At 38.7% G+C, this 25,349-nt stretch overlaps 1 long non-coding RNA gene across 1 annotated transcript in view; it reads right to left on the reverse strand.

Moving 5' to 3' along the window:
* Positions 1 to 17,151: 17,151 nt before the first annotated feature.
* Positions 17,152 to 25,349, reverse strand: part of LOC127483274 (uncharacterized) — a 44,393-nt gene continuing 36,195 nt past the window's right edge. Inside the window, exons 2-3 of the long non-coding RNA XR_007909407.2 lie at positions 22,134 to 22,364; positions 17,152 to 18,534 (exon numbers count right to left, since the gene is read on the reverse strand). This is a non-coding gene — a long non-coding RNA (uncharacterized lncRNA). The remainder of the gene's footprint in view (positions 18,535 to 22,133; positions 22,365 to 25,349) is intronic.

Raw genomic sequence — 25,349 nt, forward strand, 5'->3', positions numbered from 1 at the left:
GACCTACCATATGATCCAGCCATCCTGCTCCTGGAAATTTACCTATACCAAAATAAATAAACATATGAAAGAGTGATCTATATCCTCATGTTTATTGCAGCTCAGTTCACAATAGCTAAGATATGGAATCAACCCAGATGTCCATCAACTGAAGACTGGATAAAGAAATTATGGTATATATACACTTTGGAGTACTAGACAGCTGTAAAAAATGAAATCCTGTCATTTGCAATGAGATGGATGCAACTGGAAACCAATATACTTAGTGAAACAAGCCTATCCCAAAAAAGACAGATGGTATATATTTTCCCTGATCCAAAGTAACTAATAGAGTACCTAAAATGTAATGTATTGGAGTGAAATGGAGATTTTGAGATTTGATGATTTTTTTTACAGCCATTGTTTCTTCTGTTGAGGAATCAGTATTTTCTTTTCTTCAAGTGTAGGGTTAACTACACCATCTTTAAGTGTACTGAAAATAGATCTTTGTAAAAATTAAGAATGGGGATGTGAGAGGGATGAGGAAGTGTTGGAGTGTGGGTGGGAGGGATGGTAGGGGAGGAAGCACCACTATGTCCCTAAATCTGTATTTATGAAACATATGAAAATTGTATAACTTAAATAAAATTTTTAAAAAGTGCTTTTTTTTCTGCATGCTATTTGTAGAACACTTTCAGTTAGTGTAAGGTTAACCTTACAATCATCAAGTAAGCTGAAAGTAGATCTCTGCAAAAATTAAGAGTGGGAATGGGATAGTGAAGAGGAAGAAGAGTTAGAACTTGGGTACTACTTTATGGGAACTACTTTATGGGAACTACTATTATGTTCCTAAATATGTATATATCAATTGCATGAAACTTGAATAACTTGAATAAAGTTGGAACAAAACTTTAAAAATTAACTTAAAAATTAAAAAACTTAAAAATTAATTTAAAAATGTAATTCTTTTTTTTTAAAGAAGCCAGATACAAAAGGTCAGATATTATAAGATTTTATTTATATAGAATATCCAAAATATGTAAATCTAGAAACAGAAATTCTTCATTGACAGAATGAAGCAGAAAATGACAGATTATCTCAGTCCATACTGATAAGTATTTGATAAAATTTAATAATCACTTAACAAACTAGAATATAAGGGAAATTCTTCAACAAGATAAAAGGCACTTATGAAGATTGCGTAGTTAATGTTATACTCAATGGCGAAATTAAATAAAATCATTTTTAAAATTCTTATTAAAAGGTCTAGTGTCCAGATAAAGAACCCTTAAAACTCACCAACAAATAGACAAAAAATGAATTTTAAAATAGACAAAGGATGCCATTAGTTATTTAGTGCTATTAATATGTAAATTACTTGCAAGCAGCTCATCAAATTAGTCCTATTATCAGAAAAAAATGGATAAAGAATTTACATGGATGTTTATCAAAAGAATACAAATATCCCAGAAAAAAACATGACAGGAAACTCAAAATTTTAGTCACTAGTAAATCCACCAATAGCACATTGAGCTATTTGAGTATTATTAAAAAAGAAGGAGTATTGGAAAGGATCTGGAGAAATTTGAATATTCATATATTAGTGATGAGAATGTAAATGGTGGAACCACTGTAAAACACAGTTTGGTGAGTCCTCAAAAACTTAGACATTGAATTTGATATGATCCAGCAATTCTGTTTCCAGGTATATGCCCAAAAGAAATCAAACATAAAGGTAAGTATCCATAGCAGCAATATTCACAACAGCTCGAAGGTGGTAACCATATGCCAGGAAAATGACCAACAGATAAACAAAATGTGTATATATATACAAACAAAATGTGATATATATATATATATATATATATATGCTATGTAATTTTATTCATCCGTGAAAAGGAAAGAGGTACTGATACATACCTTTACATGGGCAAACCTCAAAAACATGATTTGTAAAAGAAGCCAGATATAGAGCTGATCAAGTCACTGTTTCTCATAGTGTCCATTTCACTTCAACACGTTTCCCCTTTGGTGCTCCGTTAGTTGTTGCCGATCAGGGAGAACATATGATATTTGTCCCTTTGGGACTGGCTTGTTGAAGTGAAATGGACACTATGAGAAACAGTGACTTGATCAGCTCTTGTCCTGACGGTTGATGTACAATGTAATACTTTATACATTTTAGTATTTTTTTTGTTCTAGTACCATTGGTTGAACTCTGTAATTAACACACAATTATTCTTAGGTGTTTAAATTTTAACTGAAAAGTGATCCCTGTTAGGAATTTGGAAAACATTATGCTGAGTGCTGAGTGAAATAAGCCAATCCCAAAGGGACAAATACCACTTGTTCTCCTTGATAGGTGACAACTAACTGAGCACCAAAAAGGAAACCTGTTAAAGTGAAATGAATATTATGAGAAACGATGACTTGATCAGCCCTCACCCTGACTGTTGATGAGCAACTTAATATGTTATCCCTCTTAGTATTTTTTTTGTTTGTTCTACTTAATACTTTTGGTTGAATACTGTAATCAATACACAATTCTTCTTAAGTGCTAAAAATAATTGAAAAGTGATCGCTGTTTAATATAAGAGTGGGAATAAGAGAGGGAAGAGATGTGCAATTCGGGACATGCTCAAGATGACTTACCTCAAACGGTAGAGTTAGAAACATACCAGGGGATTCCAATTCAATCCCATCAAGGTGGCATGTACCAATGCCATCTCACTAGTCCCGGTGATCAATTTCTGTTCACAATTGATCATAATAATAGGACTAAGAACCAAAGGGATCACATAAACAAGACTAGTGTCTGCAAATACTAGCTGATAGAATAAAAAAGGGAGAGAATGATCCAACATGGGAAGTGAGATACACAGCAGACCCATAGAATGGCAGATGTCCTAAACAGCACTCTGGCCTCAGAATCAGCCCTTAAGGCATGTGGATCCGGCTGAAAAGCCCATGAGAGTATTTCAGGCATGGAAAGCCAAGACACTCTGGGGGAAAAAAAAACCTAAATGAAAGATCTCTGCGAGTGAGATCCCAGTGGAAAGAATGGGTCATCAAAGAAGGAAGTACCTTTCTCTGAAGGGAGGAGAGAACTTCCACTTTGACCATGGCCTTGTCTAAATATGATCAGAGTCAGTGAACTCAGGGGGCTTCCATAGCCTTGGCAGCTCATGACAAGAGCCTAGGGTGATTACTGAGGCCATAAACAAGAGTGTCAATTTGTTAAGTCAACAACAGGAGTCACTGTGCACTTACTCCTCATGTAGGATCTTTGTCCTTAGTGTGCTGTGCATTGAGATTTAATGCTATAACTAGTACTCAAACAGTATTTTTCACTTTATGTTTCTGTGTGGGAGCAAACTGTTGAAATCTTTACTTAATGTATGCTAAACTGATCTTCTGTATATAAAGAGAATCGAATATGAATCTTGATGTGAATGGAAGGGGAGAGGGAGTGGGAAAGGGGAGGGTTGTGGGTGGGAGGGACATTATGGGGGGGAAGCCATTGTAATCCATAAGCTGTACTTTGGAAATTTATATTCATTAAATAAAAGTTAAAAAAAGAAGCCAGATATAAAAGTTCAGATATTATAAGATTTTATTTATATGGAATATCCAGAATACGTAAATCCAGAAACAGAAAGCAGATTGGCAGTTGCCAGGCATTTGGGAAAGCGAGAAACAGTGACAGCTTTATAAACACAGCATGGAGAATTGACTAAACACTGCTGAATTGAATAAATCATTTTATGTTATATGAATTGCATCCAACTAAGAAAGTTTTTAAAAAATCAATGGAATGCATTTTTATCTTAAGTAGTTATAGAAAAGGAAATAGAAAATGAGCCAAGAGCAGAGTAAATTAACAGTCACACATTTCTTGGAATGATCAAGAAAATTGATAACTTCATAGGTAGTAAGAAGAGAACATTATAAAGAACTTTATGAGGGTTAATTTGATGATTTAGGAAGAAAGGAAAAATACCTTAAAAATGACAATTTACCAATACTAACAAAGGAAATAGAAAACAGGAATAACTCCCAATCTTTTAAAGAAATTGAATCTTTGTACTAAAAACTTCCCAAAAAGAGAACACTAAACCCATGTGTCCTCATTGCTAAAAGCTCAAATTATTTGAGGAAATAATGATTTATTGCATAAGTTTTTTCCAGGAAATAATGTGGAGACAAAACATTTCAACTTCTTTTATGAATGTGGCATAACCCTAATACTAAAATGTGGAAAAGTCACTACAAGAAAAGTTATTGACCAACTTAGTCATCTGAAAAATAAAAGAGACTACAGTTTAACATCTGTTTTTGGTTAATAGAAGTTTTAAGGACTGGAATATTATGTCACTCCTTTATAGTGTGAATTATTTTTTATCAAATATTCCCAGAATGACTGATACTTGCTTGACTGGAGAGATAAATTGGAAGAGACACACAGGTTCCTATATGTCAGCCATATAAAATTAACATTGTGTTATAGAACAGCAGGAATTATAGTCACAGTGTTGCTAACAGAAATCATAGCCAATGCATTTAATTATTTCAACATATACCATAATATTTAATACAGCAATAGGATTCCAAGAAAGATAATGTCTCAACATTGTAAAAGGTGCTTCTTCAGTTGGTGGATACTAAAGAACAAGGCGTGCTTTGGCAAATATTCCAATAATTGAGCTCCTTCATATTAAATCCAGTTGAGGCTGAATGGTTTTTGTAAAACAGAAATAAGAACCAAAGAGACCCAGAATGTCAGACTACTAAATCTTACTAGCAAAGTTCTAAAATGAGAAAACACATGCATTTATTTAAGTCAGTACTTGTTATTGTCTTGTCTATGACTTTTCTCCTTGATGAATATTTGTAAGACACCATTAAAATTTTTTTCTTTAAGACAAAACTTACCATCAGCAATTTTCTCAGTAAAGTTGTAAAAATGTGTGTTTTCTTTACAGCATCTTATTAATTCTTATTACACATCTGAGTACATTTGATGAGTAAAGGGGGAGTCAAATTAATGTTTATGGCTCTTATGAATATTGTTAATATTTGTACATTTAATCAGCACTTGGTTAAATCCCACTTCTTTATAACTTGAAACAAATTCCTTCAGGACACACTCCAATGCTCTTTATTACCTTTATTTATGAAATAAGTTTGTAGAAATATTTCCAATGTGTCTACATTGTCTTCATTCCTAGTAGTATGTCAACAAATCCAGTTGTGGTAAATCAGTTAGGAACTATTTCAATCATTTGTGACACAGGTTATCTTCATATGCAGCCAAAGTTAAGTCATCTCTAGAATATTCTTATCAATTTGCTATTGGCTAGAAAAAATAATTAAGAATCATGTACATGCTGACTATACTGAAGCTTTTTTTTTTTTTTTTTTTACAGGCAGAGTGGACAGTGAGAGAGAGACAGAGAGAAAGGTCTTCCTTTGCCATTGGTTCACCCTCCAATGGCCGCCGCGGCCGGTGTGCTGCGGCTGGCGCACCACGCCTATCCAAAGGCAGGAGCCAGGTGCTTCTCCTGGTCTCCCATGCGGGTGCAGGGCCCAAGCACTTGGGCCATCCTCCACTGCACTCCCAGGCCACAGCAGAGAGCTGGCCTGGAAGAGGGGCAACCGGGACAGAATCCGGCGCCCCGACCGGGACTAGAACCCGGTGTGTCAGCGTCGCAAGGCGGAGGATTAGCCTAGTGAGCCACGGCGCCGGCCTATACTGAAGCTCTTGAAAGCATTGGCCTGAGGAATGTGGCAACCTGCAGAGCAAGGTCACGCTAATGTGCCTATAAAAACTTGTCTTTCAAAAGTATAACCTGGCACAATATCCTGATAAAAACAGAATTCAACTCTTTTATAACCGGTAGATAAAATTAATGTCTAATTTTTTTGAAAACTTACTTATTATTTTGAAAGAGTTACAGGGAAATAGGTAGAGACTCAGAAAGAGAGAGAGAGAGAGAGGGAGAGAGAGAATCTCCTATATACTGGTTCATTCCCCGATGGATGCAATAGCCAGTGCTAGGCTAGGCCAGGCCAAAGCCAGCAGCTTCATCTGGGTCTGCCACATGGTGGGAAGGACCCAAACACCTGAGCCATCCTCTGCTGCTTTTCCCAGGCCAATAGCATGGAGCTGGATAGGAGGTAGGGCAGCTGGGAAACGAACCAGCACCCATACATGATGCCAGTTCACAGGTAGCAGCTTTACCCATTCCAATGCTGGTCCCTATTTTATTCATTTAAAGAAAATTATTTTTTCTTACCTCCTGTTTACATATGCAAAATCAATATTTAGTATACCAACCTGTTCTTGTCATATTTCTTGTGTAATTTATTTCCTGAATATATTACTTCACAACACAATAAAGCTTATTAACATGCATTCTTAGCAAGTTGTTTTCATTTATTTTAAAGCAGAGTGACCAAGATCTAGGAAGAGACAGAGAGGAAGACAGATATCTTTCATCTGTTGGTTTGCTCCCCAAATGCCTGCCACAGCTGGGATAAGACCAGATGGAAGCCAGGAGCCAGGAATTCCATCTGGGTTGCCTCTCTGGGTGACAGAGACTCAAGTAGTTGGACCATCATCTGGTGCCTTGCGTGGATCTTAGCAGTGAGCTGAATCACAGGGTGAGGAATGCAGACTGAAACCAGCTCTGGAATGTGGGATACATGAAACTAAAGCACTGGCTTAACCTGCAGAGAAACAATGCGCACCCCTAAAATGCTTTTATTGCTTATCCTATTTTATGCCCGTTTCTTCTTTATTTACTGAGCACATACAGATCCTCCTCGACTTCGTAAGAGGCTATATTCCAATATACCCACCTGAAGTTGAAAATACCACAAGTTGAAAATGTGTTTAATAAGCCTAACCTACTGAACATCATAGCTTAGCCTGGCCTACCTTCACGGTGCTCAGAAAACTTGGTCTACAGCTGGGCGAAATGATTTGATGTAAAGCCTATTTTTTTATTTATTTAAAGATTTTGTTTATGTATTTGAGTTAAGGAGATAGGGAGAGACAGAAAGAAAGATATTCTGTCTGCTGGCTCTCTCCCCAAATGGCCGCAAGGCCCGAGTTGAGCCAATCTGAAGCCAGGAGCCAGGAACTTCTTCGAGTTCTCATAAACAGGGGCAAGGGCCTGAGCACCTGGACCATCTTTTACTTCTTTCCCAGGTCATAGCAGAGAACTGGATGGGAAAAGGAATAGCCGGGACACAAACTGGAGCTCATATGGGATTCTGGAGCCACAGGCTGAGGCTTAGCCTACTACCCCACAGTCCTGGCCCCATAAAGCCTATGTTATAATAAAGTATTGAATATCTTATGGAATTTATTGAATATCTATTTTCAGAAAAACACTGCCAACACAGTACACTGTAGAATATCAATCATATACCCTTGTGATTGTTGTGTTATTGGGAACCATGGCTTACAGATGCTACCCAGCATCTGGAAATAATAAAATACCACATGTGGCTAGCCTTGGAAAGATCAAAACCCAAAATTTGAAGTATGGTTCTACTGAAGTGTATCAATTTACACTATTGCAAATTCAAAAAGTCATAAGTTTAAGTACTAGTTATAGCATTAAATCTCAATGTACAGCACACTAAGGACAAAGATCCTACATGATGAGTAAGTGCACAGTGACTCCTGCTGTTGACTTAACAAATTGACACTCTTGTTTATGGCATCAGTAATCACCCTAGGCTCTTGTCATGAGCTGCCAAGGCTATGGAAGCCCCCTGAGTTCACCGACTCTGATCATATTTAGACAAGGCCATGGTCAAAGTGGAAGTTCTCTCCAACAGTATTTTTCACTTTATGTTTCTGTGTGGGAGCAAACTGTTGAAATCTTTACTTAATGTATGCTAAACTGATCTTCTGTATATAAAGAGAATCGAAAATGAATCTTGATGTGAATGGAAGGGGAGAGGGAGTAGGAAAGGGGAGGGTTGCGGGTGGGAGGGATGTTATGGGGGGAAGCCATTGTAATACATAAGTTGTACTTTGGAAATTTATATTCATTAAATAAAAGTTAAAAAATAAAGTCATAAGTTTAGCCATAGTAAGTTAGGAACCATCTGCATTATTAACCATGTCTTATTTTCCCCATACGCAGGCAATATTTTCTTTTTTTAATTTTATTTAATAAACGTAAATTTCCAAAGTAAAACTTTTGGATTATAGCGGCTTTTTACCCCATAACCTCCCTCCCACCCACAACCATCCCATCTCCCGCTCCCTCTCCCATCCCATTCATATCAAGATTCATTTCCAATTATCTTTATATACAGAAGATCAATTTAGTATATACTAAGTAAAGATTTCAACAGTTTTCACCCACACAGAAACACAAAGTATAAAGTACTGTTTAAGTACTAGTTATAGCATTGATTCACATAGTACAACACATTAAGGACAGAAATCCTATGTGGGTAGTAAGTGCACAGTGACTCCTGTTGTTGACTTAACAATTGACATTCTTATTTATGGCATCAGTAATCACCCAAGGCTCTAGTCATGAGTTGCCAAGGCTATGCAAGCCTTTTAATTTCACCGACTTTGATCTTATTTCCACAAGGTCATAGTCAAAGTGGAAGTTCTCTCCTCTCCCTTCAGAGAAAGGTACCTCCTTCTCTGATGGCCCGTTCTTTCCACTGGGATCTCACTCACAGAGATCTTTCATTTAGTTGTGTTTTTTTTTTTTTTTTTTTTTTTTTTTTTTTTTTTTTTTTTTTTTTTGCCACAGTGTCTTGGCTTTCCATGCCTGAAATACTCTCATGAGCAAGAAGCTGGATCCGAATGCCTTAAGGGTGGATTCTGAGGCCAGAGTGCTGTTTAGGACATCTGCCCTTCTATTAGTCTGCTGTGTATCCTTTTCGTGTTGGATCATTCTCTCATTTTTAATTCTATCAGTTAGTATTAGCAGACACTAGTCTTGTTTACGTGATCCTTTTAACTCTTATCATTATGATCAGTTATGAACTGAAACTAATCACTTGGACTAGTGAGGTGGCATTGGTACATGCCACCTTGATGGGATTGAATTGGAATCCCCTGGCAGGTTTCTAGCTCTACCATTAGGGGTAAGTCTGGGTGAGCATGTGTCGAACTGTACATCTCCTCCCTCTCTTATTCCACTCTCATATTTAACTTGGATCACTTTTAGGTTGGGGACCATTTGCATTATAAACCATGTCTAATTTTCCCCATACTCAAGCAATATTTTCTATGCAGTGTATTAATGATTCCTATACATGCAAATATGTGCGCCTGTGTGCACTTTCAATCCAGCTCCCTGCTAATGGCCTGGGAGAAACAGGAGAGGATGGCCCAATTGTTTGGGCCCCTGACACCCATGTGGAAGACTTGGATGAATTTCCTGCCCTCCACCTGTAACAGTACTGGCCATTGTAGACACTTGGGGAGTAAACCATCAGTTGGAAGATCTCTCTCTTTCTCTCTCTCTGTATCTCCCTCTCTCTGTAACTCTGTCTTTCAAATAAATGCATCAATCTTTAAAACAAGTAAATAAAATAAAATATTTAGTTATCCTTGTAGTCGAAAGAAAAGAGAAATTGTACTCCTCTTGAGGACTCATGCATTTTCAACATTGGTAAGCTACAAGATAGATTACAGAAGAGACTGACATTTAGACAACTTCTGAAACGAGAATTATTATCCAGTGAATAATTAATTAGGTAGTAAGGATTAAATATATCCTCACTAACCAATGGGTTAAAAAAAGGGCAATGTAATTTGTGGTAAGGAAGAATTGAATTAATATTCAATATACTATACTCACAAATTTATTTTTCTTTTTTTAAGATTTATTTATTTATTTGAAAGTCGGAGTTACACACAGAGAGAGAGTTACACAGACAGAGGAGAGACAGAGAGAGAAGGAGAGAGAGAGAGGTCTTCCATCCTGTGGTTCACTCCCCAATTGGCCGTAATGGCTGGAGCTGTGCTGATCCAAAGCCAGGAGCTAGGAGCTTCCTCTGGGTCCCCCAAGCGAGTGTAGGGTCCCAACGACTTGGTCCATCTTCTACTGCTCTCCCAGGTCAAAGCAGAGAGCTGAATTGGAAGTGGAGAAGCAAGGTCTCAAACTGGTGCTCACATGAGATGCCAGCACTTCAGGGCCAGGGTGTTAACCGGCTGCATCATAGCCTGGCCCCACACATTTCAAAGAAAATTTTTCTGGGATAATTTATCACCATGCTTAAAAAAAAAAGAAAGAAATTCTGCTGCCTAGAGTTTTCTCACATGGTCCACCCTTGTCAACCTAAATAATTGTTTGATCAAAATAGCAGCTGGCCTGGTTTCTCTGGCTGAGGGAGTTGAGTAATGAGCCTTTATTAATAGTTACAATAACTACCCAAAAGCCTTTTATTTTGTTTGTTTTGTTTTTCAGAAGATACATCTAAGGCATGTTGGCAAAGATGCTTCAAGTTCTCCATGATGATCTTTAGTATTTCACAGTGGCAGAAAAGGGCATGCTATTTTTTAAGATTGATTTATTTTGCAAGTCAGAGCTAAAAAGAGAGAGGGAGAGACAGAGAAGGAGATCTTCCAAGGATGAGCTGGGCCAAAGCCAGGAACCAGGAGCTTCATCCAGGTTTCCCACATAGGTGCAGGGCCCTAAGCACTTGGTCTATCTTCTGCTGCTTTTCCCAGGCCATTAGCAGGGAGCTGGATCAGAAGCAAAGCAACTGAGACACTAGCCAGCACAATGGGATGTGTGCATTGCAGGTAGCAGCTCTTGGTGTGCTATAGTTTTAATGGGTCCCTCAAAACCCATGTCTTGGAAGCTTACTCCCTGATATAACAGTATTGGAAGGTGGGGCTGGTGGGAAGTGATTAAGACATCAAAGCTCTGAATTAATGCAGTTACCTGGGGAGTAAATTCACAATCATGGGAGTGAGCTGTTTTAAAAGTGGATTGGGCCATCTCTTGCTCTCTTGTTCTTGTATTTTTTTCCCTTTCCACCTTCTGCCATGAGATAACACAAGACACAGGCTGTATCTGCATGCCAGCACCATGCCCTCAAACTCCAGAACCTTAAGCCAAATAAATTTCCTTTCCTTATTAATTACCTGGTCTCAGGCACTGTGTCATAATAGCACAAGACATACTAAGACACATTCATGTGACATACACATATCTGGTTTAACCACTCTTTTGATTGTTTGTTTTTAGCTTTTCCTTTTATATCTAACAGGTCAAAAATCATAAATGATGCTATTTTCATGGTAAATATAAAAATATGCAATACCTAACCAGTTATATTGGACATATATCACATAATACAATAATATAATGTAAATGTAGTGAATGACTCCTGTGGATTTTTTAGTATTAAATCATGTTTGCATTTTTATCACAAAAAGCTAATTTTATCATGATGTATCATTTTATACATACAGTGCTAGTTCATGTTTATTAATAAATATTTCTAATTTTTCATCTCTATTCATGAAAAGCTGACATTTAATTTTCACTTATCATTCTTTTTGCCATCTAGTTTGGTTATAAATTTATGCATTCTCAGAAATGAGAGAATATTTTCTAGTCTTCTACGACTTTTTATTGAAAACTTGAGTGGTTTATTCCTGGAAACTTCGAGTGACCAATAAAACTGCGGAAGTCTGGTATTTTCTTCAGAGGAAGAGTTGTAACTATAAATTTAAGGGCCCCTGGTTTTATTGACTTTAATGTTAGCTAGAAACTGCTATTTATTTTCAGAATCTTAAAGAAAATTAAAAAAATCCTAGGCTAAAAGGTGAAAACATGTCAAAACTCTTAATACTATAAATGTGGTAGCCCTAAGAATGAACTTTCTTGACCAAGAAGAGGCTATAAATCTGTCAATAGCTTCATCTTGAGAAAATCAGCTTTTCATAGGGCAATCCACCTTGTATATGTCATGTGTGATTCTACATAGCCTACACATTCCAACTTCTTATCAACTCTGCTTTTATAACTACCTCTTTTTTCCATGTATAACTTCCTGGTAAATTCAATCACAATATGCTTCCAACTAGCTGAAATAACCATTCCTTGTACAACCAAAAAAACATGGTTTTCCTCTTCCTCAAACAGGAAACATATAGTTTCATACTCACTTCTGATTGATATTTATTCACCCTCTAGTTCAACCACAGATCTTTTGTATTCTGCCAAAATGTATGAAACTGTGTTCTTTTTTTATTTTTTAGGTAAAGTATTTATTTATATTTTAACTTTTATTTAATAAATATAAATTTCCAAAGTACAGCTTTTGGATTACAGTGGCTTCCCCCCCTCCCATAACTTCCCTCCCACCCGCAATCCTCCCATCTCTGCTCCCTCTCCCATCCCATTTGGACACACAACAACAGGCAGTACAAAACTGTGACTCATGATATAAGAGAGAGACAGATGGGGAATCTTTTGATTTCCCTAAATTGCTGCCTAAAGGAAGTTTCCAAGCCACAATACAGGAAGCTAAAAACAAACAAAAGTGAGGATTCTTAATGAGTAGAAGAGAAAGACTAGTGTGTTTGAAGAGTTGAAGGAGCTAGAATTTCACATCAGAGTATCAAGAGGCTACCATCCCACACAGAAGGAATTCTGGGGATCTACATAAGGGTTTCTTTGAGTCTCTGCGTGGGTACTTATTTATATAGTCATTATAGCAAATTACCCAACACAGAAGAATCATACCATATGTAATTTACTCCAATAGAAAATCAATATGTATGCAAAGAAGCAGGAATATTTGATCAATAACCTTCAGGAATGTATTAATCAATAGAAGGCCTGCAAAATGTGAGGTAATAAATTGAAAATGTTAAAATAGTTCTTATAAATATGCTGCATATGTTCTAGAAGGCAGAGGGAAACAAAATTAAATGGGGTCAGTGTAGTGCAGTATATTAAACTGAAGCTTGGAATGCTGGCATCTCATATCAGGGTAGAAGTTTGCATGCTGGCTATTCCAATTCTGATCCAGTTTCCAACTAATATTCTAGGAATATAGTAGAAAATGGCCCTCTCTTAGGTCCAGGGTTGTGGTGCAGTGGGTTAACACACTGCCTACCATGTTGCCATCCCTTGTGGGCACCAGTTCAAGTCCTGGTAGCTCCACTTCCAATCCAGTTCCCTAATAATAAGAAACAGAAGATGGGCTGAGTGCCTGGGCCCCTGCCATCCACATGGGAGACTTGAATGGAGTTCCTGGCTCTTAGCTTTGGCCTGGTACAGCACCAGATATTGCAGTCTTTGGGGAGTGAACCAGCAGATGAGTGATCTCTCTCCTCTCTCTTTCTCCTCTCTCTCTCTCCCCCCCACCTCATTCTCTCCTTTTGGGTATGTGTGTCTGTGTGTCTTTCTGTCTGTCTGTAACTCTGCTTTCAAATATGTAAATAATTTCTCTCTCTCTCTCTTAAAAAAAGAAATGTGATAAGATATGTTTGATTAATACAAAATGAGGAAAGAATGAGGAATGAAGAAACAAAAATATAAGGTATTATTACAATGAAGCAATAGTGACATAGTAGACTTAAATCCAGTGATATCTTTAATATCTTGTGCATAAACAGACTAGACACTCTCATTACAGACAACACTCAATACTTCAGAACACCTCACTTATAACACCAGATGTGTGCTTTTCTCCCACACAGTCAGCTGGCTGTTCTATATTTCAGTTTAATTCTGATACGAACTGGAGGTGGTACAGACCCCAATGATTAAGCACTCAGTCCCACAACTCTCCTGTTTCAGATATCCATCACAAGTGGTGAGTCCTCAGGTTACCCACAGCTTCTGTGTGACTTGGCTTCAAACTGGAGCTTCCTATTACCTTGTCATATTTGATCATTTGTCAGAATGCCTCACAAAATTCAGGAAAACACTGAATTCTATTTACCTATTTATTATAAAAGATATAACCAAAGAGACACATTAACAGTGATATGAAGAGGTATCTAGAACAAGGTATGTGAGGAAGAGCTCAGAGCTTCCTTGACGTCACCAGGTGCCCAATCCTCCCAGCACCTTCCTATGTCCAGCATCCTGGAAGCTCCTACACTTGTCCTTTTGAGCTTTAGTGGAAGTTTGATTAAAGAGGCATGATTGACTATATTATTGGTGATCAATGATTAAAAAAAATCTTCAACCATCTCCCCTTAAGGGTCAGGTAGTGGAAATGAAAGTTCCAACCCTCTTGTCACAAGGCTGGGACTGCCAGCAGTCATTTTGAGGCTGTCCAGGAGAGCCCAGCCACAACTCATCTTACCAGCAGACAAAATAATGCAAGGGTTTTACGAGATGTGTGCCAGAAAATGTGGGGGAGAGTTACAGGGCATAAGCAAATACATATTTCTTTTTTATGTTATATTATCAATAGCTAATCTTCTATGAAGCAGAGTACTTGTGTTCTTAAGTTTATGGTTGATCACTTAGCAAGGCTAGCTACACTGTCAACACTGATTAACTTTTTTTTTAAGATTTATTTTTTATTTATTTGAAAGGCAAAGTTGCAGTGAGACGGAGAGATGGAGAGTAAGGTCTTCCATCCATTGGTTCTTTCCCCAAATGGCCACAACAGCCACTGCTGGGCCAGACCAAAGCCAGGAGCCAGGTGCATCTTCTGGGTCTCCCATGTGAATGCAGGAGCCCAGACATTTATGAGTCATCCTCCATTGCCTTCCCAGGTACATTAGCAGGGAGCTGGATCAGAGGTGGAGCACCCAGGACACAAACTGCACCCATATGGGATGCCAGTGCCATAGGTGGCAGTTTGACCTGCTACTCCACGGTGCCACCCTTAATTTTTTGAAGTAAATAAACACAAGTATCCTCGATTTATAATAGTTTAACTTTAGATATTTCAGCCAATGATGGTACAAAAGCATACACATTCAGTCTACATTTTACTTTAAATTTTGAATTTTGATCTTTTCCCAATCTGTTGATACATGTGGTAAGATAGTTTCTCAAGATGCTGGGCAGCTGCAGCAAACCGCAGCTCCTAAGCAGCCACACACGGACAAACAGCCAACACTTTCTAGTGTTCCCTGTTGCTAAGTATGGTATTGAATTTGATAGATGAAATCAATACATTTTCAACTTACCATATATTCTTTTTTTAAAAGATTCATTTATTTATTTGAAAGGCAAGCTGCAGAGAAGCAGAGGCAGAGAGAGAGAGGTCTTTCATTCGTTGGCTCACAGATGGCTGCAACACTCAGAGCTGCATTGATCCAAAGCCAGGAACCAGGAGCCTCTTCTGGGTCCCCCATGTGGGTGCAGGGCCTCAAGGACTTGGGCCATCTTCCACTGCTTTCCCAGGCCATAGCAGAGAGCTGGATTGGAAGTCAAGCAGCCGGGACTCGAACTGGTGCCCATATGGTATGCTGGCACTGTAGGTGGCAGCTTTACCCACTATGCCACAGCATTGGCTCCACCAAATATTCTTTTTAAAAGAGTTATTTATTTGTTGTATTTGTTTTTTTAAGATTTATTTTTATTTTATTTGAAAGAATTACAGAGAGACGTAGAGAGAGAGAGAGAGAGGTCTTCCATATGCTGGTCACTCCGCAGATGGCTGCAACAGTCGGGACTGCACCAATCCGAAGCCTGCAGTGAGGAGCTTCCTCCGGATCTCCCACACGGGTGCAGGGGGCCAAGGACTTGGGCCATCTTCTACTGCTTTCCCAGGCCACAGCAGCGAGCTGGATTGGAAGAAGAGCAGCCGGGACTAGAACAGGCACTCATGGGATGCCAGCGCTTCAGGCCAGGGCTTTAACCCGCTGTGCCACAGTGCCGGCCCCTATTTGTTGTATTTGAAAAGCAGAAAGAGAGAGAGAGAGAGAGAGAGAGATCTTCCATGTGTTTGTTCATCCCCACATGGTTGCAACAAGCAGAGCTGAGCCAGGTCAGAGTCAGGAGCAAGGAACTCCATGTGGATTTCCCACATGGCAAGAAGGGGCTTAAATACTTGAGCCATCACCCACTGCTTCCCTGGCCCATTAGCAGAAAGCTGGATCAAAAGTGGAGTAGCTAGGACTTGAACTGACTCAAATATGGTATGTGGGTGTTCCAAGCAGTAGGTTCACCTGTTGTGCCACAATGCAGGCTCCAACTTATATTTTAGTTCACATAGATTTAACAGGACATGAATGAACCAGAGTTTTTTAAATAGCCCTTGCTGCTCTCTCATTTCCATAAGGAGCAGGATAATCTGTGTTGAGCTAAGATTGTTGCATCAAAACTGAGGGTTTACCTTTTAGCTGAAATTTATTATACTGGGGGAGAAAGCTTCTGAAATATTGTTGGTTCAGTTTTTTTATATTACCTGGGGAAAAGAGCAATATTTTAAATCAAAATATTCTCATGGACAGATCATCTGTCTACCTTTTTTTTTTTCCTAAAAAATAATCTCTTAAGAAAGATCTTTCATCGTTCCTCAGCTACTCAGTTATCTAGTTCTGCTTTGTCTCCACAATTAATACACAATATAAACACAATAGGAAATGTGCTTACCTAACAGACACAGCAGATTGAGTTTTACCAGGCGCATGATGATAAAGGAGGAAGTGTTCAGAATCAGCAACTCCTAGGAGACCCAAATGGGAGTAACTGCTGTGGGGTTCCCACAAAGCAAAGTTCTTGGTGTTTTCAGATGGACATTCTATTATAGTAAATATTCAATTTTTTTTAAAAATTTTAACTCTTGGTGCTGGCACTGTGGCATAGCAGGTAAAGCTGCCACCAGCTCTCTGCTATAGGCTGGGAAAGCAGTAGAAGATGGACCAGGTCCTTGGGCACCTGCATCCACATGGGAGACCCAGAGCAGGCTCCTGGCTCCTGGCTTTGGATCAGTGCAGCTCCCGCCACTGTGGCCAATTGGGGAGTGAACCAGCAGATGGAAGACCTCTCTCTCTCTCTCTCTCTCTCTGCCTCTCCTCTCTCTGTGGAACTCTGACTTTCAAATAAATAAATAAATTAAAAAAATTAATTCTAGTATCATTATAAAGAGAACATATTTAATAGAGTCATAGATAAAATTCTAATATGATGCTTCCCTCCCTCCCTTCCTCTTTCTTTCTTTCTTTCTCTCTTTCTTTCTTTCTTTCTTTCTTTCTTTCTCTTTCCTTGTTCTTAATTTTTGAGATATTTTAAATTTATCTTGCAGTCAAAGGCCCAATGCTCTACTAAATAAAGAGTTCAGCAAATAAATTGTAATTCATCTTATATTCAAGACCCACATGCTCATCAAATGTGTCTTGTCCTTGGATTTTCAGAGATAATTGCAACTGTAATGGTGCACCATAGGAAAGCAAGCCTTCATATACAGGGATTGGCATGTGCTCTTCTTTCATCATCTCTAAAGATACATAGACACAGGATCTGAAGGTAACTTCTTTTAAGAGACTGTAGTTGGTTGCTTGCTACTCATTATCTTAGTAAGAGGGTATATTCATCTTTAAAAAAATCTAGGGGGCCCTCGTTGTGGCATAGCAGATAAAGCTGTTGCCTGCAGTACTGGCATCCCATAATGGCGTCTGTTAGAGATCCAGCTGCTCTATTTCCAATCCAGCTCTCCACTGTGACCTGGGAAAGCAGTAGAAGATGGCCCAAGTTCTTGAGCCCCTGCACTCCCATGGGAGACTCCGAAGAGGCTCCTGGCTCCTGGCATGGGATCAATGTAGCTCCAGCCTTTGCAGACAATTGGAGAGTGAACCAATGGGTGGAAAACCTCTTTCTCTCTCTCTCCCTCTCTGCCTCTCCTTCTCTTTCTGTATAAGTCTGACTTTCAAATAAATAAATCTTTTAAAAAATCTGTTGAAAGTAAGCGAAATCTTTGGAAATAGTTTTGCATAGGAAAATGGAACATATTAATGAGCATATGTTATTTAAATTCAGATGATTGATCATGTGGAGAAGTTAGACAAGCAAGAGGAAGTTCTAAGATATATTAAAATATTAACAACCTCTTCTTCATGAATTAGGGTGTTTCTAACACATTAGAATAACATGAAAAAGGAATAGTAAAATAAAAACACCAATTTTAAAATTTATCTGAATCCATAAATGTGAGAAAAAAATTAAATAAGTTTTGGGATCTGCATTTTTCTGTTGTAGAGAATTTCAAAATAGCTAGGTAAAAATTTTGTTTTTCAAATTATTGAAATTGACTTATTTCATGAGATTTACATAATTTACAGGACTGGAATATTTTTAACTTTTATTATTTTTTTATTTACTTGAGTGAGAGACAAAAGAGACAGAGAGATTGAGACTGAGACACACACAGAGAGAGAGAGAGGGAAAGAGAGAGAGAGAGCATGCAAGCATTCTCATTGGATGGCTCCTTCCCCAGTGCCAGCCACACGTGGATGACAGGAGTCCAGTAACCTGAGCCATTCTGCTGCCTTCCAGGGCCCACAATGGCAGGACAGTGGAATCAGGAGCTGGAGCTGGGTATCAAACTCAGATACTCTGCTGTAGGATGCAGGCTCATCTGGGAAAGTAGAGAATTGTTAAGGTGGTTGTGTAACGCTGAAAAGAATTACATAACAAAGAAAGAAAACCCAAATACTGTGAATTTTGAAAAGCATATTTGTCCTTTTTCTTTACTTGCTTAGTAACTTTTGTTTTGATTTAGCAGTACTGATGTAAAGCAATTGAAACAAGCAGCTAATACAGTAGAAACAATATCAGGTAAGCTACTTGAGCTTGTTATTAATTCTTAATTGTCTTCTGATCCTTAAACTAGATACCCAAACTGAATAGTCAATTATCAGCAAGAGATGCAAATTATATGAATAGTCTAAGTGCCCAAACACAGGTGAGTTGCTAAATATTTTATTGCTTTTCTAAGTGTCATCAAACAATTCTGCTTGATTTTCCTCATGCTCTAAAATGTGTAGTTTTAAAATGTTTGTTCTATTACAATTAGCATTTATATTCTCAAAATGAATACAATTTTCCTCAGAGTTTTCCTTGGGAAATTTGCCAGAGATTGTATTTTAGATATTTCTGCACATGTATTAAAACTGAGAGAAATATGCCATTACATTTTTTATGATAAAATATTGGTATCTTCATTTCAACCCATTTTAACATAGATTTTGTTTTTAAAGCAAGATTAACAATTTACTTATTATACAGTCAAAATATCCATCATTTTCATATCTTGGTGTATATGCCTGCATTCATACTAAAATGTTCTCTCGCAATTATTGCTTCAACAAATCCTATTCCTTCTAAGTAAAAGTTTGCTGTTCTGTGATGCCTGCCCTGGTTTATATTGACAGAAATGAACTCTGCTTTTGAATTCTCATGATGCTTTGACACTACTTGTTTGACATGAGTGCCATTCCACTATGTTTATGTACATAACCTTACTTTTAATGTTACTGTCTACTTTTCAAACTCTACTAAGCTGATGTTTATGTGTTGGGTAGTGAGTAGGTAAATTTTGAATTAATTAATTAATTAATTAATCGTAGGAATTTTTCCTTGTTTTGGACTAGGGTCTGGGTGATGGAGTAGAAGACATTAAGTTCGCATTAACTTCCCAGGTAGAAAACGTCATTAGCATTTTGAAACGCATAATCACCTTAATAAACTGAAGAGCCCATGGAAAATGAAACTAAACAGAAATACAAAACATTCCACTTAAAGAAAATACAAGAAAAGGTTAAATTCTTAGAATTACAATTATATGAGACAGGTGTTTGGGGCAGTGCTTAATACACCCGTTGGAACATCTGCATCTCCTATCAGAATACCCGGATTTGAGTTCTGGCTCTGCCTTCTGATTCCAATTTCCTAATATGCATGCTGGTAGGCATCAGCTTATGGTTCAAGTGCTTTGGTTCCCACCACCCATGTGGTACGGGCCTGATTTCTGTCTTGGACCTGGTACAACCCAGTCATTGCAGGTATTTGGGGAGTGAATCAGTGGATGGAAGCTCTCCTGCTCTCTCTCTGTTGTTTATATATATATATATATATATATATTGACAGGAAGAGTGGACAGTGAGAGAGAGAGACAGAGAGAAAGGTCTTCCTTTGCCGTTGGTTCACCCTCCAGTGGCCTCCGCGGCCGGCGCGCTGCTGCCGGCGCACTGCGCTGGTCCGAAGTCAGGAGCCAGGTACTTATCCTGGTCTCCCATAGGGTGCAGGGCCCAAGCACTCGGGCCATCCTCCACTGCACTCCCAGGCCATAGCAGAGAGCTGGACTGGAAGAGGGGCAACCGGGACAGAATCCGGCACCCCGACCAGGACTAGAACCCGGTGTGCCGGTGCCGCAAGGCGGAGGATTAGCCTAGTGAGCCGTGGCACCGGCCTTGTTTTTTTTTTTTTTTTTTTTCAAACAACAAAAACAACTACTATTACTACTACTGCTATGAATTAGAATTACAAGTCAGTATGAATAAAGAATTGCTAGGTTATCAAACACTGCTGTAGCTTTTTAAAAATCTCCTCAGCAGAGAAGATGATTTGGAAACACCTATTAGGACCTTTGAGAAGAAAAAAAGAGGGGAAAAGTAAATTTTTTCTAAAGGTGTAAAGCAAAGGGTACTATACAATGATGATTTATTGGAGCAGACTGCAGAAAAATTTGGTATGAAATCCTGCTGCTTCCTGTAGAAATGTTTAGTAAGTATAGAATTTTTTTAAAGATTTATTTTATTTACTTGAAAGTCAGAGTTACACAGAGAAGGAAAGGCAGAGAGAGAGAGAGAGATCTTCCATCTGCTGGTTCACTCCCTTTTTGGCCACAACGGCCAGAGCTGTGCCGATCAAAGCCAGAAGCCTGGAGCTTCTTCCGGGTCTCCCACATGGGTGCAGGGGCCCAAGCACTTGGGCCATCTTCCACTGCTTTCCCAGGCCACAGCAGAGAGCTGGATCAGAAGTGGAGCAGCCAGAATGTGAACTGGTGCCCACATGGGATGCTGGCACTTCAGGTGGGGCCTTACCTGATGTGCCACAGCGCTGGCACCAGTAAGTATAGGATTTTATTTCTTCTGTCTAAAACAGGATGAATGACCCTGTAAGGTATAAACTTGGCAGATGTGGTAACAACCAACTTTATGGTGTTCATTTACTGGCCCTTTTTGCTCCCTCTCAGATTTGATATTGGATGTAAAAAGTACCGTAAATCTTATATAACTTGAAAACTGGGAATTAATCAATTTACTCATTTGGCAAACTAAGTGTTAAGCGGAAATAACCTTTATGACTGAAGGTGGTATCATCCTTTTTCATTACTGACACTTGAACTAAAACTTATTAGAACAGCCACAGACTAGAGCATTAGAATGTAACTTCATTTTCATTGGAGCTTATCTCACACTGCATCAGGCTTATGAATTCCAATTTTCAAGCTCTATTCTTTTTGATTCTGTTTGAATGCTGGGATCACATACAAGTATTAACTACTCCTTCCTTGCCTTAAGCCACTTACACACACTTCTCTGAAAATTCATACTTCAAAGTAAGAGAGTTGCTGCAGGTCTCTAGGTGGTATTTTACATTTTACCTTCCAGTTTGAGACATTGGCCATACATAGGCAACTCTGGAGATTGATGGACCTGCTGGATTTGGCATGAGTGTGTGCAGTGGCAGTGAATCTGCTGACAGGATCAATTTCTCACTCATCTGATCTGAGGAGACACTGAGTCAACAGAATCAAACTCCAATAGCTTCTCTACCGCAAAGCTCACGCCCTTCAGAATGATACCTTTGTCCTCTGGGGCTTATTCACCTGCTTTAGGAAAGTGATAGTCTGAACACTAATAATAGAACTGCATCCAATCCATAGAGGAAAAAGGAGTTAGAATTAACATAAAACCATGCAGCACATTAAAAAAAAACAACTCTCCTATACATTATTTTTTGTTATATTTGTGAAACATTAAAACCTATTAAAGATTTGGGGGAAACATGATTATTTTATTGTAATATTCAATAAATTATTTAACTTCTCATTCTCTCCCACAAAATTCAGAAAGAATTAAAAACATTTTCTTCTCAATCTCTATTATTACCTTACAATATGGAAAAAATTAGAAGTTTTCTGATCTGTTAGAAAATCTAGCTTCTACTCACCCTTTCATTCATTCATTGATAACTCTCATTGATACTTAAAGCATTTCAAAGATAGGGTCAGCTCATCTGAATAAATAAACACACTTTGCAGTTCTCCAGTCAAGTGTATTAGCATTCACTCTACTCATGCTGTATGCACTTTTCTGTTTGAAGTTGCACTCAGAATGAGTATGTTTTGGAATAGTATGGAGCTGTAATCTTTCCCAACATTTAATTCAACCTGTGAAGAAACTTAAGGAACATTATGATGTCACTAGTGGGTAATTAGCAAAGGTAATACTCTAGAGTATTTTAGAAAACTGTGAAGTTAAATGATCATAACATCATTTTGTTTACAGGTTTCTATGACATCACATGATCAAGATAATTTAGGTTCATTATCTGTGGTTGTACATTCATTCTTTCTAAAGTTTCAAATTTTTTAGCAGTACTTGGATATAGGCAATTTTTTTAAAAAGATACATTTATTTATCTGAACGACAAAGTTACAGAGAGAGAGACAGAGAGAGATAGAGAGAGACAGAGAGAGACAGAGACAGAGAGAGGTCATCCATCCACTGGTTCACTCCCTATATGACCGCAACAGCCAGAGCTGGGCCAATCAGAAGCCAAGAGCCAGGAGCTTCTGGGTTTCCAAGGTGGGTTCAGGGGTCATCTTTCTCTGCTTTCCCAGGCACATCAGCAGGGAAATGGATGGCAAGTGGTACAGCCAGGACTCAAACTGATGCCCATAAGGCATGCCAGTGTCACAGTAGTAGCTTTACCCACTATGCCATAGGGCCAGCCCCCTGTTATTCCCAGATAAGTGGATCCCCAAAAAGCTATCAGAGTCCCGATCACACCGAAATGCAAAAGCAAGGTTTATTTTGAAAGTACAAGCCGCAGCAGGGACCTCGTCTGACCAGCCGCCACAGCGGAGGTCAGAGGAAGGCCTCAGCCTTTGTTTGGGAGTGCTTTTAAAGGGAAAAACCACAGGGTTACATCAGCAGGGGCTTACAGTACGGGGCTTTTGGTGATTGGACGGGGCTGTTCTGGGTTGCTCTTAGTTGAACGGGGGAAGGGGAGGGTCTCCGTTTGGCTCGGGTTCAGGGAGTTACTTCATTTGGTAATCTCTATTGAGCTGTCCTTGGTCTGCTGAGCTGTCCTTGGTAAGCTTTGATATCTCCGAAATGCCTGCTTTTACAAGGACTTGGGTCTGCTACAGGAAATGGAAGCTGCTTTTCATTGTTTTAAAATGGAGTCACTTTGGCTCTTCACCCCCAAACAATCATTTTTAAAAACATGATACCTGTATTTTTTTTAAACTTATTTGACAGATAGAGTTAGACAGTGAGAGAGAGAGACAGAAAGGTCTTCCTTCCGTTGGTTCACCCCCCAAATGGCCACCACGGCCAGCACACTGTGCAGATCCGAAGCCAGGAGCCAGGTGCTTCTCCTGGTCTCCCGTGTAGGTGCAGGGGCCCAAGCACTTGGGCCATCCTCCACTGCCTTCCTGGACCACAGCAGAGAGCTGGACTGGAAGAGGAGCAACTGGGACTAGAATCCAGCACCCATATGGGATGCTGGCACCACAGGCAGAGGATTAACCAAGTGAGCCATAGCGCCGGCCGGATACCTGTATGTTTGTTAAGGGATACAGATGAATGAAAGTTGTGAAGCAGTGTCCTAACCACTCCTTGTTACAGAGTATGGTCAAAGTGAAAAGCAGAGGTTGAGAAGCATGTGTAGGCATTGCAAAGAGCCCAGAGAAAATTGGAGAGCATTTGGAGTACAGAAAGCACTTTCTTAGAAAATGAGAAGTGAATGACATGTGAAGACCAAGTATCTGCATAGAAATTCGGCTTTTAAGAAGTGTGAAGAAAAAAGCAAAAAGGGGCTGGCATGTGAAGTATCAAGGAGGGACTTTGATGCAATGAGAAATTTACATACTATAAAGAAGAACAAACAAACACATAAAGAGATAATGAAGCAAATCTTATTTGGAGATAAGGTGTGTTGGATTCATATTACTGGTAGTTATTTTCCTAAATGAGCAAATGAGATGATGCAGTGGGTACCACACACCTGAATGTAAAGCAAAGTCTCTGGTTTGTTAACAGAGAATCAAATCAGCAGGGAGTTAGAGGAGAAGGTTGGGACATTGTCTCTACATTAGTGGGAACTGCAAGATGGAGAGGAGAAATGCGAGAAGTGATTGACCAAGAATGCTTACTGTTGATTTTTGCTAGAGGACCAGAGTCTGAGAGCATGCACTTCAAGTGCCAACAATCATGTGGTTGTGACGTTTTTTCTTGCAATGCTCAGCAGCAGGGCAAGGTCTGAGAAGGTGAGGGAAAGATTAATAATTTGGGCATCAGCTGGTATACAGAGACGAAAAACATGGGGTTAAGGGTTCAGAAGAGCTTCAGAGAAAGGATGGAAGTTATGAACCTCAAATTATCCAAAACATAAAGAAGGCAGTCAATGCTGGGTATAAAGAGAGGGGCTAAATGTCTCCATTCACTCAAAGAAAAAGGGCACTGAGAAAAGAAAATTGGGCTAAATAGAAGAGAGGGAGGCTTGATGAATAAAGTGGTTGTTCCACATTGAAACTCCTGAAATGGATAGTTTGCAGAGAATAACTCCCAGTGTGCTACCTTAGGCGTGAATATTAAAACAAAATAGATACGAAGTGATTGTATTTGAAGACTACAATGCCTACACTTTGTTATTAATATCCCTGTTTTCAAGAAAAAAATAATATATATGTGTATGCATATAATATCTCAATATGAAGTGAACTTGGCAAAATGCTAAAAATTGCTAAGCCTTAACACTAAAAGATAAATTTATTTTTAAATGCTCAAAAAATAAAAATGCAGAAAGAGAAACTATGGAGTCCTAGTTAAGGAAAAATAACACTGTAAAAGAACTGTATATTTAGCAACTGTCTCTGTGTTTAGACAAGGAATCCATGGGTTTTTAATTGATTAAAAATTTGCTTCACCACACATGTTGGGATCAAGATAAATTAATGAGTTACTTCCCACTCATAATTCCCTTGCAACTCTCTGCAGTAAATCTAAATTCTTCTAGCTCAGATGGTATCCCTTATGTGATACCTTCACACTTGTTTCCAATCACCTGTCTCCTTTTCCTCCTATCTAAACAACATTTTGTCAGTTCCACATTGAAGCAGAATTCTTTTGATTGCAAATAAGAAAAAAAAACTCAAAT

The sequence above is a fragment of the Oryctolagus cuniculus genome, chromosome 8, assembly GCF_964237555.1.
Source record: "Oryctolagus cuniculus chromosome 8, mOryCun1.1, whole genome shotgun sequence".
Lineage (NCBI taxonomy): Eukaryota > Metazoa > Chordata > Mammalia > Lagomorpha > Leporidae > Oryctolagus > Oryctolagus cuniculus.